Raw genomic sequence first — 16,296 nt, forward strand, 5'->3', positions numbered from 1 at the left:
ACACCTTGTACTTTGATGGGGCGTCCAGGGGTCCATGCAAAAAAGGAAGTGTAGGAGTTGTCATCCGAGACCCCCGACGACGCATTGTCATGAAGTTAGCTGCTTATCTCGGGGCGAATTTTACCAATAATATGGCAGAATACAAAGCCCTGATTATGGGTTTGAATATTGCGAAGAAGGGTGGTATCCGCCAGTTGTTGGTGAAAGGGGACTCTCAGTTGGTTTTAAATCAACTCAATGGGACATACATGGTACGGAATCCCATCCTTTGTATGTACCATCATACCGCCCTAGCCCTGCTAGACGAATTCGATAGAGTGTCTTTTCAGCTGATTCCACAGAATTGGAATCAGTTTGCCGATTCTTTGGCTAATCTTGCGTATGAAGAGGACCTCTTCTTTAATTGTGGCCCTTGTCCCGATATATCTATTGATGGTGAGACAGGACCTGGTCGTTTGTGGGGTATGCTTTCTGAACATGCCCTCTTTGGCAGACGATGGTTGATTTGGGTGATGCAGAGGGTAAGCGAGACTCATCTGCCTTTATTATCTGGGACGCATAGAGTGATTAGACGACACGTGATGCGAACACCTCTTGCGATATACGCAGGAGGGATAGGTCATAATTTAATGCACCTAGTTTAGGGCTACGCGCCTTTGTCCCCCTGGGAATAGTATGCTTTGATGTCTATCATGGTTGTTTCCAGGTGGATGTTCTGCATAGTATTATTTTATTTCATTAGGCCAAGAGGGCCGATGCAGTTTTGTAGTAGAGTGTTTGATTTCATTACTCCCTGTCTAGTGTGGGTGCGTTTAATTGGGTTTTGTTTAAGTGTTGTGCTGGACAGGTTTTGTGTTTCGTGGAATTTGGTGGAGCGTGGAGGAGCCTATGGAAGCTTCTTGTGGTCAATCCAGGTGATATTTCTCCTTTACGAGTACCTTTCTTTCCTGTTATATGTGTATTTGTACTTGTCGAGGGGATCCATTTTTGTTGGGGACCGGCAACCAAGGCATGAAGTTCCAGGTTGAGGTTAAGTATGATTGAGGGAGGTCGGAGTAGTCATTGCCTCCTGCAAAGACATTGTCCGACATCGAAAGACCTATTTTAGAAGGACGTCCTAGTGGCCCTGTTCTGCTAGCCTGCTAGGCAGCCGTTCTAGGAGTTCTTGTTAGTAGTGAGGCAGTTAGAGAAGCCTGCCAGAAGATCATAATGATGATGCCCAGAAACTCTGTACATCCTAAAAGATGAATATAAATACGAAAGTGTGTAAAAAGGGGTTCTAACCCTTATCCCAAGAAAAAAAAAAGAAATGAAAATATATAAGCAGTTGATCATTGCCTTGTGGAGGCCTGGTAGGTTCCTGGGGACGAATCAGACCCGGGGCCGATACCTTGTCTTCCTAGGGGTGGCTTCTTGCTGGAAAAATAATACCAAAACAAGGAAGGTTGGAGCGAAAATAAAAGTGAGCGTTAAAAAAGGATTAAGTGTCACCTTGCGAGGGCTTGGTAGGTTCTTGGGTGCCGAGACAGGTCCTGAGGCCGATGCCCTGTTCTCCTTGGGTCACTACGCTTAGCTCCCTCCTTTTTACATGCCCAAGTATGTTCATCCAATAAAAACCCTAGAAGAAGAAATAAACTGAAAGAAAATATTTCTTGATCAGGCTATAGGAGTCCTCACCTTGCAGGAGCTCCTAGTGGTGTTGTTTTTAGTTGGTAAGTAGTGCAGACTACCACTTAGGGCAACCCCTTTGATAGGGTTCTTTTTAGTTTGGCTGTGTTGGAGTAGCCGACTAGTGACTCACTTCGAATCTTCTCTTAGATGATGCTAGGCCTACTCCTTGTGGATATCATGCCTTGGTTCTGTCCAGGGGTAGGGGGAGCATTGTGCTGAGTTTTATTTTATAATTGTTTTGTATCAGTTTGATGCTTCTTTGGTTGTTTCTGTGCAGATATGTTCGTGGATTCGACGGGCTGAGTCGCCCTATCCCGTGGTCGCCAATGAGAGCGGAATTTAGGTGACGAGAAGTGCTTAAAAATAGCTAAAAATCATGGATATCAAGGGAAAAATATTCAATGTCAAAGGCGGCGGCTCGATCTAGGACGATTTTAAGCATAAGCAGCCGACGGGCGCCCAAGTGACACCTCCGGATTTTTAGTAATTTTTTTGTCAATCAGGACAAGATGTGGGAGCTACAGGCCTGTCCGGGATGCCGAGGCGGACGCCCAGAAATTTACAGCACGTCAATCGGAGCTCGTATGCGGAAGATGGCCTGAAACCGGCCGAGGTGCCCACAAAGGGGGCCAAATTTGAAATTTGAAGGGGCGTGATTAGTGGGGGGTGCCCTTTGGCCCCTCCACCCCCCTAATTTTTTCATGGGGGGGGAAGGTAGTGCCGTGCAGGCAACGATGCGAAAAAAACGCCCCCCCCTCCCCCCCCCCCCCCCCCCCCCCCCCCCCAATCATGATGAGGCTTGACAAGCAAGCTATGGAGTGCATTATGCCAGGCTTACACTTATCATACGCTCCATGTCGCTTCAATCCGCGCAGGGAATGGTGGCCTGTAGAGGGAGAGAGAAAATCAATCTTTCTCTCTCCTCCCTCTCTCTCTTCTAAGGGGGAATTCATGTGGGAAGAAGAAGGAAGAAGGAAGAATGGTGGAGGCTTGTCCGGCATGGATCGGATTGCTCCACGGGCTGGAAATGATGATTGGTGATTGTGCTAGACATGAAGTGCTGCTGATTTCCAAATTTACAGCCATGGACATGAAACCCGAAACACGCAAATGAGCGGTAATTTAAGATTTTCAAAGGAAATTTGAGCTTTTATGGCTTTTGATGGATGAAAAGTTGTTCATGTGGGATAAAAACTGTTCATATTACTGTTTTCCATGAGTTCTTGCTGGTTATAATCAGAGAATAAGGAAAATATGCATTTTATGGTTCAAAATAATATGCTAAAACACGTAAAACATGAAAAAAACAAGGGAAAATGAGGGTTTTTGGCATAAAAATGGGGAAGTAAATAGGAACATCAACTAAACTTTCATTTTTTTGCAAGAAGGAACTAAGGGCCACGGCCCATAACCTGTTTTGAATTTTTAATAATTAAATAATGCAAGAAAATAAGGGAAAATACAAGAAAATGGTGAAAAAACCCTAAAAAAAATAGGGGAAAAATACATTTTGGGTTCCGAAAAATAAGGATAAATAAGAGCAATGTTTGTGAATGTTTGTGGGGACTGAAGCATGAGGATTTGCCTCAGTTCAACCCCACCTTCTTGTTCTAGTGTGTGTTTTCCCGCTTTTTATACATAAAATGGTGTCAAAATACCCTATAAATCCATCCAACGACGCAATATTTAAACGGGGAAGGGTAGAGGAGTTGAAATATGTCTAAATGCCGTGTGAAGATGATGGGGAAGTTGTTGATTTCTATGCATAGCATTTAGGACGGATGATTATTAAAATTAAGAGCTTAGTAGCACGAGGATCACCTCGGTGCTAAGCCCATGCAACGAAGCACGAACGGTAGTTGGAAACCATTAAAAGAATGTTTTTGCACTTGTGCACAATACTGTTTTGCTAAATGTTTGAGCACTAGGCATCCACCAAATGCATGGAGCATGAAAAGAATTTAAAAGTATCAGTGACCAGCTCCTGGACATGCATTGCAATTGGTTTATTAGAACATGACCTACGATGAGAGGCAGTGAGGTACCCATGCTGTAGGCTAGTCGTGTGGTCTAGGGGAAAGAGAAGTAAGGACAATGGTACATTCCTGGACGCGCTTATTTGGTACCTTGAGCGACTTGTGTGCGAAATGTCTATATGTTGAGCGACGCACTGAGGGGCCAATCCCCAAGGTGTAGGAGAGTCGCAGAGGGTTGACGGCATTCAGCCGTAGGAGGAACCCCATGTGTATGTGATTCGAGCCTTTTGGCTATGTGAAAGGGACTCCCTCTGAGGAGTAATATTGGGTTAGGATCAGTTGGACTACAACGTATTACAAACACAATGTTTAGGAAGGCAGAGATTTTGATAGACGCTCCTGGCCGCGAGGCTGAGGGGTTGTCTTGTGCGTAGTGACGAGGCCCGGCTAGTGCATGAGCCAGTGCCGGCCCGTTTTTAGGTCCATCATGATGCTACATGTAAGAAGGTAGAACAAGTCCTCACTGAAGGTGGATTGCATAGGGGCCAAGTAGAAATAAAAAAGGACAAGAAAAAATCGGGCAAGAGTGAAAATATCCCTTGTAAACAATGCTTTGGCAGACCCAAGGCTAGGAAGTTTATATCTCCACCTCGAGATAAGAAAGGAAATATACTTGTAAAACAACCGTAGAAGTATGAAGCATGGAAAAAGTTGCACCTTACTATTATAGATTGGAGTAATGGGGGACGAACGAGGATTGCAAAGGCAAAAGTGTGGATACACCTAGATAGATTAGCAACTCTCTTGCAAAAGTTGAGGTTTAGGGATGGTGATGCCAATACATTTAAAGAGATAGTTGCTAAATTTCATAAGTCCATGGTGGAGGCATGGACTACAAATAGCATAACACACTACATGGTCAATAATGTCACCATTACAAAAAATATCATCATTTCAAATCAATTTGTGTTTCCAATCTCTCTTCTTATGCAGCATATACTTGAAACACATGGTCCATACTTTGCAGATCTAGGAAGTTTGGCAATATGGTCAACTCAAGGCATGAAACAATCTCATTGGCAAGCTTGCTGTGCTTTTCAAAAGGCAACTGATCATGGAGGTGGCATCAATGATTCCAATTCTATGAGGCAATTATTACAATGGTGGTATAAGAGATTAGAGATACGATACGAGGAAAAAGAAAAGGAGTCCAAAACCTCTCAAGCAGAATTTATAAGTAGGGAAATATATGAAGTGAGAAAAGCAAGATATGAAAACAACACAGCTAGACAACGCCACGCAGAATGGTTGGCAACCCAAGAGAGAGATGGCGAGAAATGGAGACCTGGATAAAGATAATAATTTTGATGCATTTAGAGTCCACGAGAGAGCATATGTACTAAGGATATGACACATCAATACTCTTATCTTTAACATGAGATGTCTTGCAATTTTTTTTAAAATTTCGAAGGTTTGTCACTATGCTTTTAAAAGTCAATTTTGAAATCCTAAGACAAAGATATTAAAATTCCAAACCTTGGAACATTCACTGGTCTAGACAAAGAGGGGCATGAGGGGGGTGGTAGGAGACAAAGAGAGGCAGGGATGGGGTGGAGAAATAAAATGAAATGATAATTTTAAAGTTCATTTACATCACAATAAGTTTAAGTTTCGTATTTAAGTCAAGTCTCTCCTTTCATTTTTTCCCATTACTCTTCACTCTACCCTCCACCTTTCTATCATTCATCATCACAACCATGGCACGTTCCAAGCTTCCTATCAAGAAGGCACCTACAAGTGCAAGAGCTCAACATTATTCCGAATCTAGTGAGCATAATGTGAGTGACAAAGGTCCCCTGGTGGCCGACAATGGTGGCCCTATTGTAGCTAATAGTGGTGGTGCTACTGTGTCCAACAATGGTAGCCTTAGTGTGGTCAATAATGATGGTTTGCCATTGTCCAAAAATGGTGGTCCACATGCTTTAATTGCTCCACCTCCCACTACTACTCCAGTTGGTAATACATGTCCTCCAACACATAAGAAGTGAAGATGGACACCAGGCACAACTGCACTACGTGAGGTAAGGAAATTCCAAAAGAGTGCTAACTTGATTATTCCTAAGGCACCATTCTCTAGATTAGTGCGAGAAATACTGCAAGATCTGCAGTTAGGGCATCATCACAAGTTCTTTTCAAGGAACCAAGTAAGGAATGTGGGGGGATTAAGCCAAGCCTTGCTTGCTCTCCAAGAAGCAACTAAAAGTAACGTGATTGATCTCATAAGTGATTGTCAAATTTTAGCCATTCATGCTCGAGGTATCACTATTAAGCCCATAGATATGGTTCTTGTTCATAAGATCCGCAACAACAATGATGCATTTAATCTTAATGTCAACAATATGCTTTGAGAAGCTACCTTGTAATTGGATCTATTTTTTAGCTCAAGTTTGGTTGTAGATTGTAAGGAGCTTAGTTTTAAGTTATCTTTCCAGTAGACCTTCAAGTATTTGATAGTAGTGGCATGCAAAATGAAGCTAAATTTTGCCTAGCTCTAGTTGTACTTAGTGTGATGCACGGTCTACTATGTATTTGATGGTTTCATAATGCCAAATCTGATATGTGATATTCTATTTTGACCATGATTTTCATTGTGTGTATTTCCAAGTTTCTAATTTTAAAAGTAGTTTCGTTGAGGATAAATTCAATGTACAATCAATGTACATGGGCCGATGTACTATATCTTTACAGTATTTAGTAGTTTGGCAATACTATATCCGATATGCCATATTCCATTTGACCCATGACTTATTTTTTGTGAGTTTTTAAGTTTCCAATATTTCACATAGTTTGGTTGACAACACATTTAATAGAAATTGCGCACACTCGATGGTAAGTTTTTCTGTTATCAGTGAAGTACAATCCAATTAATGCATTTTCAAAAAATGATTGAACTGCCAATTTTATAAATAGAAAAATGGTGAAACTTCACCCACATGCCGAGCATCATGAAAACTCATGGATATTAAAAATTGGCCCCATTCGAAGCCTTTGGGACACTTGTTTGGAGGCTCACATCGTCAAGCGTTTTTGTGAAAACTGAAAAACCCCTAATCAAAACTATAGTTAGTTTGTATTTGTTAACTTACTTGTTTGCGTGACTGATTGCTTTGTTGTTTTGTAGTTGGATTTTCTTTGTTTGTCTAGTGTAGGATTTGTTTTTTCATTCTGTTTGGTTTTTTGAGTGTGAAATTTGATAGTCTTGGTCAAGCTTGGTATTTTTTTGGACAGGTTGAAGCTAGAGTTTGCTAGTAGCTGTCGAAAATTGTGGAATAAGGTTTGTTTTCTTGTCGAGACTCTTGCACATCACATAGATAATGGGTTCAGAGCAGTTCACATTACACTTGTTGATGCACTACACTCGGGGGTCGTCTCCTGTTCTTACCAAATACTTCCATTCCATGGGTTGGGATCTAGCACGTTTTGCACCATCCTTGAGCACTTGCACGGCGTGAGGTCACTATAACTATATGCAGTAAATCTTAGTTGCACATGCACATGAGAGAGCACTTGTCATTGAACATGCACATTTCTTGCATGCATGATATTTGGGATGTTCATCACAAAAATAGGAACCTCTGGTTGAGTGTGTAAGGTGGTTGGGTGAGTCAGAGGGTCGTGAAGGACGCCGCCAATTGTGAGATGGGTTGTTCTTATTTAGTCAACATCTTGAGGACCATCATTTCCTGAGAGATTGTGAGATTTTGGATAGATGGACGGGAGTATAATATATTTTCTTGCTGAGAGTTGAGAGGTGAGGTTAGGGATTTAAATAATCAAAGAACTTTTTTTGCATTATGCATCATGCATGAGCACTTGTAGATAGGCTAGGCATAGTTCTTCAATGCATCAATATTTTTTGTCTGTAGCATCAATTGAATGGTTGCATACCATGATCCAACATTGCATATTTCTTCAAATCATGAATGATTGGGCACGGAGTTCATTTCAAAAAAACCATATTCTTGCTAAGGCACACTATATAAAAAATAGTTTCATATCCAAAGAAAGTTTATTTTGAAGACTCAAGGATCAAAGGAAAAGGTCGTAAGTTTTACATTGCCAGTGAGTATGTCTTGAAGAAAAAGAGGACATGTTTGTTGAAAGTGTATGCAATTACAAGAACAATAGGCCAAGGAAGGGAATAAGTCATCCAAGATAAAAGATGGAGAAAAATGATGTGATTTACGAAAATCAATACTTTTGCTTATTTTTTATGGATTTTAAAAATTCTACCCATGCGAGCTTGTCGATCAAATGTGTTCCAATCGTTTTGAGTTCCCCGATGACTATATTCAAAGTTCATATGACGAAGTTATGATCCAAACAAGTTGCAAACAGACATAGGGCAGAAAAAATAAAAATAGTGAAAAGCAATAGAAAAGCAAAAGCCAAAAGCTAAAAGCAAAAAGCGTAATGTATGTGAGAGAAATTTTGAAAACTATATAAGGATGAGGAAGAGAAGAGCAAAGGGCCTTCCCCCTCAATTCCAATTGTATCTTGTGAGAGAGGTGAGAGGAGGGCCACATGCGAGAGAGCAAACTCTTGATGTGCTAACTTGTGAAGTCGGAGAACTTGGAAGTTGAAGTGCCGAGTGTCCACCAAAGGTTATCAAGGTACTAGATTTTTCATGTTGTTGGATTTATCTTCAAGGATTATTTTTTGAACATTGTGTTGGGCTTGTGTGATACTCTGCCCGCATTTGGGTTTTAAGTTGTTTTGAGCTACAAGAGGCATTGTGGTTGTTTCATTTCATGTGTGGCTTGTGGTGTTTGTCGAATATTTAAATTTTTTTGAGTTATGTTGTGCATCTGACAAAGTCAATACCCCAACCGACACTCCTTAATGTCTCGCTATCGAGTTGTGAGAAAGACTTGCTCTTGATCACCGCTCATGTAACATCTCTTTTTTGGTGCCCTCGCTGAGGAGTGTCGAAATTGGCTTTCTCTTGGTTGTTTTACTTGTATGTGACCTAGTTTTGATTTCTTGTGATTATTGAAAATGGCTAATGATTTTCTTAAGTTCAATGGTAATCGTACAGAAGATCTTGAAAGATTTTTAGAAAAAATAGAGTTGTGTTGTTTGATAGGGAGAGTGACCAATCTTGAGACTAAACTCTAGATTCTTAGGTATCAATTGCAAGGAGAGGCACGAAATTGGTTGCTTGACTTTGAAAGAAGCCTGAAAAATAGGATACAAAATTTGGACTATGAGACCATTAAAAATGCATTTCTATCTAGGTTTAAAAAAAGAGAAAGTCAAAATGAGATTTGGACAAAAATAGAAACTTGTGATAAAAAAGATTATCAATGTGTTGAGGACTTTGCTAGGGAGTTTGAAAGATTGTGGAATCGATGGCGTTTGACATTGTCTGAAGGTGAGATAGCCCCAATTATGTTGAAGATAATATATTTTGTAAATGGGTTGAAATCAGAAGACTGAAGAGTGAAAATAGAGATTAAGAACCGTAAGACTTTTGAGGAAGCAATGAAGATAGCTAAATATCAAGAGAGGAAGACCAATAGAAAAAAAGAGTTAGGGTTTGATGAACCAAGGGAAAGGTTGAGTTCAAGGCTAGTCCAAAGAAATGTTTTTGAGGAGAAGAGAGTTAGTTATGTCTATCTTGAGAGAGGTATACTATATTCTTTATTTAGGAGAGATGAGTTGACTTGTGAGAAGTCAATTGAAGTCTGTAAGGAGAAACTCACTAGGGTAGTTGAGGAGAAAAATACTTGATTGACTAATTGGAGTGAAGAATCTAGGAGTGTGAATTCATACCCATTGACCATGGATACTAAAGAGGAGGGATCGACTAATGATACTTTGGAGCTTGAGGACTATAGAGATGAGCTAGAGATGGATCTGAGTTGTAAAGAAGAAAATGAGAGTTCAGATTGTTTTAAGAACCAAGAGTTCTCATGTTCCTTGGGAGAGGATGAGAGTCAAGAAAGTTTTGATATTTCTGATTAGGGAAGGTATGATGAAAGTTTTGATAGTCATGGCAATGTTGAAGAGAGTAATGACAATTTAGAGACTGAGCCTCTTTGCCTTGATAGTACTGAGGACATTGATGGACCTGAGTACTTGAGAGAGGAAGAGAGAATTGAGGATGAATTTTTGAGTTTGCTAGAAGACCATGAGGGGGAGGACTTAGAAACTATAAGTTTTCAAGATGAAGTTGAGGGTTCAAATTTGTTGCTTGATGAGTTGGTTGAGATTTGTTGTGAGTTTGTTGATCAAGAGAGTATTGAGGTTTTAGGTTATGACTCTTCTTGTGATGATTCTAGTGTTGGTGTTGTTGACTATGTTGAATCTTGTGAGTTGTTTGTTGATGGTGTGAGTAGCCTTGGATAGTCTTTTGTTTGTGATGTTTCTGATGTTGTTTTGAGTAGACCTAACCTCATGCTTCTTGATAGTTGTGTGGATAATTGTTTGGTTGATTTAGGCAACAATGATGAAGAGAAAACTTCATGTGATAGTCTTTCAGTTTCTTTGAGTTATCTTAGAGTTTGTAATGATTTTGATTGGGGATTTGAGGACCCTGAGAGTGACATTGATGAGGATGTGAGAGAGAATTTGAATAAGGCTTTGAAAAGGATTGAGAATTTGAGGGAAGAGAGGTTTAAAAGCAAGGAAATGGAGTTGGAAGGTATTTGTGAGGAGGTAGTTGGGGATTTGGTATTTGAGGAGTCTTTGGTTGAGGTTTTTGATCCAAAGTTAGTCTATTGTGAAAATGTTGTTTGTAACGATGATGTTTCTTATGAGGTTGCTTGTAAGGATACTATGGAAGGTGTTTACCACTCTTTGCATGTGAAAGACTCGATGGAGTCTTGTATTGCTGATGAGTTGAGTGATGTGGCTGGGTGTCCTGGAGTGACCCCATGTGTTGATGTTGTTGGTTCTTGTGGTGTTGTGAGTCTGAAGTTGACTCCTTTTGATGTTGTGTTTGATTTGGAGATTGAGTTGGGAGATCCTTGCATAGTATCTTTGGGAGAAGTTATTCATGATTGCATAAATAAAATAGTGGATGAGTTTGAATTTGGCAACAGAGAAAGGGTCAAAACTTTATTTAGAGACTCTAGAAGTAATATGTTTTTCCTTAGGGAGGATGGGTGGGATTTGAATATTTTTTAGTGTGGTTGCAATTTGAGGGATTTGAAGATGTTGGATTATGGTTGGGATTTGAAGAATTTGGACGATGATGTATTTTCCTTAGATGGTGAGGATTGTCTCAAAGGATTTTGATCGAATAATTTTAGTAATTTTGATGAAAATTTAATGGATGAGTTTTGTTTACATGTAAAGGAATTGTTTGAGAGAGATGTGCCATTTGGGTTCGTAGAGAAGATTGTGGATAGATCATTGGATCCGTTTGATTGGCTTATAAATATTGCAATGTTTTATGAGAAAATGATGCACATGAATGTTTGTAGACTAGGGGGAGGCCTAAATATGTCAAGTGTTTTTATGAAAACTAAAAATTTTGTTAGCTTAATTGTTTGCGTGACTAATTGCTTTGTTGTTTTGTAGTTGGATTTTCTGTGTTTGTCTAGTGTAGGATTTGTTTTTGTCATTTTTTTTGGTTTGTTGAGTGTGAAATTTGATATCCTTGGTCGAGCTTAGTACTTTTCTGGACAGGTTGAAGCTAGAGTTTGTTAGTAGTTGCTGAACATTGTGGAACAAGGTTTGTTTTCTTGTCGAGACTCTTGCAGATCACATGGATAATGGGTTCACAAGCACTTCACGTTGCACTTATTGATGCATTGCACTCAGGGGTCATCCCCTGTTCTTACCAAATACTTCCATGTCATGGGTTGGGATGAAGCACGTTTTGCACCATCCTTGAGCACTTGCATGGCATGAGGCCATTGCAACTATATGCAGTAAATCTTAGTTGCACATGCACATGAGAGAGCACCTGTCATTGATCATGCAAAATTTTGCCCACGCGAGCTTGTAGACCAAATGTGTTCTAATCATTTTGAGTTCTCGGATGACTATATTCAAAGTTCATATGACGAAGTTATGATCCAAATAAGTTGCAAACAGACATAGGGTAGAAAAAACAAAAATAGTGAAAAGCAGTAGAAGAGCAAAAGCCAAAAGGTAAAAGCAAAAAGCCTAATGTATGTGAGAGAACTTGTGAAAACTATATAAGGATGAGGAAGAGAAGAGCAAAGGGCCTTCCCCCTCAATTCCAATTGTATCTTGTGAGAGAGTTGAGAGGAGGTCGCATGTGAGAGAGCAAACTCTTGACGTGCTAACTTGTGAAGTCAGAGAACTTGGAAGTTGAAGTGCCGAGTGTTGACCAAAGGCTATCAAGGTATGAGATTTTTCATGTTGTTGGATTTATCTTCAAGGATTGTTTTTTGAATGTTGTGTTTGGCTTGTGTGATACTCTACCCACATTTGGGTTTTAAGTTGTTTTGAGCTACAAGAGGCATTGTGTGTTGTTTCATTTCATATGTGGCTTGTGGTGTTTGTCGAATATTTAAATTTTTTTGAGTTGTGTTGTGCATCTGACAAAGTCAATTACCCCAACCGGCACTCCTTAACATCTTGTTATTGGGTTGTGAGTGAGACTTGCTCTCGATCACTGCTCATGTAAGAAAGTCTAAAGTTTGGCTATAAGTTTAAAGTTTCACCTCATTTTACACATTTCACTTTTGAGTTTTGAGTTTTCTCTCCTAAAAGACATGGCACGCACCAAGCAAGGCCCGAAGACACCCCCTAGAAATCCCATACACAAGCCACCTCCCCTAGCTCCACCACCACCACCACCACGCCAGCATCGCAAGCATCAATGGAGGCTAGGCACATTGGCTCTTCATGAGATCCATCATTACCAGAAGACCATGCACCTCTTGATACCAAAGGCTCCATTCCAGAAGCTAGTGCGGGAGATTATGGACGGCATACTGATTAAGAATAGCATGAGGCACTTTCTAGATGGATCACGCTTGCAATGACCCGATCGATAGACTGCCCAAGCCCTCCTTACACTATAGGAAGCTGTCAAAGCTTACCTCATTGACTTGTTCGGAGACTCGATCTATGAAGTAGTGCATGCAAGGAGAGTCACTGTCACCAATAGGGATTTGCGGCTAGTGAGGTTCTTCTTGGCAATGGAAGGATAGTCCTCGCAAAGATCAACAACGATAGGGGTGTACTACTAAAACATATACGAAATGTAGCTTCCAAAGAGATTTTGTAAAACCCTGGTTGTAATGGTTCCCATGTAAAATGTTATGAATATGAATACAAATTTTTGGCACATCTTATTTTTGTTTATTTGCTTGTTATTTTCTTTATTTATGTCTTTTAGTTATCGTTACATGTGTTCGAACGAATACATGTTGTGCACGAACTCGATAAAGCACTACGTATTAAATTTAGGATATGAATCGTGTTGTGTATAAATCCGACAAATAAACGTAACATTTAAGTAAAATAATAATAATAAATGACATGTATGACAAACTACATTACATGCAAATCCAAGAAACATTGGTTTTCATTACTTCAAGAAAAGATTACAAAGTGCATTACATTGGTGATGAGATATCATTTGGTAATAAGTACATCTACTCTCTCATAGGCTTCTTCGAGCTACGATTTCCATGGTCAAAGCTATTCTTGATCATAGGCAACTATACATTTTGCCCTAATAGTTCTTCCCTAATGTTATTGGAGTCCTGAACACCGGCAACCATGCCACAGGTCACCATGGAAAAAAGTGGCCCAGACCTAGTACTAGGGAATAAATAGAGGAGTTTTGAATGTTGAAGCAACACTACTTTCTCCAAGCTAGAGTTCATCGAGATGGCCTTGAAGGCCTAGCCCTCATTAGTGCCCTTAACTTCAGGAAGTTCTCAGCAAAAGCCGGAGAGCATGTCTTATGAAATACAATAATATTGATCACAAGCTGGCCGATGTACTCCTGCAATGCCGAGTCCTGCACCCTTCCTTGGCTACCAGATTGGCCACCTTGTCTAGATAAAAATTTATCTATATAGACAATGTCCTACATCACACAAGTTCAATGTCAGAGACTCATTGTGTCAGAATCACTATGCATGGAGTGTGCTAAAGATATATACATTGGATTCGCACACAAATTTACTAGTAGGGCCTTTAGGGCATCGGGACCATTGGGATAATTTTTTGCCAGGATCCAGTCCCCCAAAGTAGTCCTGGCTGGAGGCTCGTGTTTGGGGGCCTAAATTTGCAGGCCCGATCCCGACAAAAATTTATCCCAATGGTCCCAATGCAGATTGAGGCCCCTAAACACAAGCCTCTGACCGGCCAGGGCTACTCTGCAGGCCCGATTTCAGATAAAATTTATCCCAATGGTCCTGATGTCCTAGAGGCCCTACTGGTAAATTTTTGCGTGAATCCAATAACACTACCTTGTCTCCATCATCTATATGCTGCTATAATGGAACATCCAAGTCTACTCCTGCAAAACTGGGCCACCCTCATCTCTCTCTTGGGAAGGTACTATGTAGTTAGGTCGAGGACCAGAAAGGCTTTTTGCAACCGCTTGAACTCCTCATCTGAGATCTCATACTATGGCGCCACATCCTTAATCTGCTCTTGGATGCTCATAATGGAAGAGATGTCATCGACACTCATGCATCATATCCAGCCACTTCATCAACATGTGTTGGGGCATCTTGTATGTCAAAATCTATAAAATCATCAGGTGCATCATGCACCATGATACAATATAGTTCTTCTTCTCTTAGCTCCAAAATTTCTAGTACATCTTGCATGAGTAGATATTCCACTCTCTCGATGATGATAGCATGGAGAGAAGCGAGGGGTGGCTCATCACTTGTTAGTGTCTCATCAGGGCAAGGAGATGGGTGCACAATGGCTAAGATTTGTATTGCCTCTACGCTCGAATCGAGTGCAACTCTCTCGAAATACTCTAGTTGTGGCCAAAAGGGTACATTGATGTCTTCGTCACTGTCCTCTACACCTCAGTGCACAAAACATATATGGCAAATGCTGCATCGCACTCAATGAGATTCATTATGGCATGGTCCTGGGATGAGGTGGGCACTACTCTCGCACAGAGATGCTGTCCCACATACACAAGGGCTCGATTTATCACCTTTGCATGGCTCAATCTAGCACATAAACTATACAAGAAATATATGGGAACCCATCTGAGAGTAGAGTCTGGAATAGAGCAGGTGAGAGGGTTTGCCGCATCAAAAAACAATGCCACTATACTAGAGCTAGGGTCTATAGTGGAAAGTGAGCTCTCTAGATTCAAGGTCATGCAAAACCTAGGGTGTATCTGATCTCCTATGTGTGCATACCATGTGGAGCTAATCCATGTGGCAAATGCGAGAGTGGTAGCCATGGAACACAAAGAGAGAAGAAAGGAGAGCACAAGTGTAGGGAAGTAGAGAATGAAAGTGAAAATGAGTTTGGAGTTATAGCTTTTATGTATCTAGGGTTTTAAATAAAGGTTCTTTTTTAATCCTAAAGTTTCAAATTAAAACTCTTACCTTAGTTTCCTTATTTCAATACTTTAAAGTCACTGTTAAAATTACTCATACAAATAAATGCTTCATACTACATTATCATATCCCATATGAAGAGTTGAAGAAGGCTCTAACCACAGCACCGATTCTACGAGCCCCAAATTGGACCATTATCTTCCACCTGCATATCGATGCTTCTAAATTTGCTGTGGGGGCAGTGTTGTGCCAACCTGGTGAGCACAACCTAGACTATCCAGTGAGCTTTGCTAGTAGACAACTCACTGAGACATAAATGAACTACTTGACAACAGAAAGAGAGGGCTTGGCCATGGTGTTTGCTGTGAAGAAGTTCCGGCATTATCTGCTGGCTACACCCTTTACCTTTTTTTTGGACCATCAAGCCTTGCTATATCTAGTGAATAAACCTTGTGCTACAGGATGCATAACTCGGTGGCTCCTTCTACTTTTGGAGTTTGACTTCTCCGTTATTATACGGAAGGGAAAACATCACTACATGGCTGACCATATATCATGCATCCCCACAGGAGAAGTCACTGGAGAATGCATTGCCGATGAATTGCCAGACACCCACCTCTTTAACCTTTCCAGCGAGAGAGATTTATTCAAGGCCGATCTAACGCCATATTGGGTAGATGACATAGTCCAAGTGCTTGAGAACGGACTACCTGAGCTACCGATAGAGAAGGCAAGACTCAGGTGACTCATTCTCAAGATCCAACCCTACCAGTTGATAGCAAGCCAGCTGTATCGCCTAGGGTAAGATGGATTGCTGCGCAGATGCGTGATGCACAACTTGCTCTCAGAGGCACACATCAAAATTGCTGGAGGACACTTTAGTGAAGACATGATGGCCCGCAAGGTGCTGCAGTCTCAACTATGGTGGCCAACACTATTTTGTGATGTAGCACGATTTGTTAAGCACTGTGACAAGTGTCAACGGACAAAGGTCTCGATTCACAAGGATCAAATGGAGTTGACCCCAATCATTGCATGACAACCCTTTGAAAAATGGGGAATCGACTTCATAGGACCCACCAGCCCGCTGCACAGTATTTGCACACCAAATACATCAT

The sequence above is a fragment of the Lygodium microphyllum genome, chromosome 23, assembly GCF_053477565.2.
Source record: "Lygodium microphyllum isolate KBCC chromosome 23, Lygodium_microphyllum_v1.1.10, whole genome shotgun sequence".
Taxonomy (NCBI): Eukaryota; Viridiplantae; Streptophyta; class Polypodiopsida; order Schizaeales; family Lygodiaceae; genus Lygodium; species Lygodium microphyllum.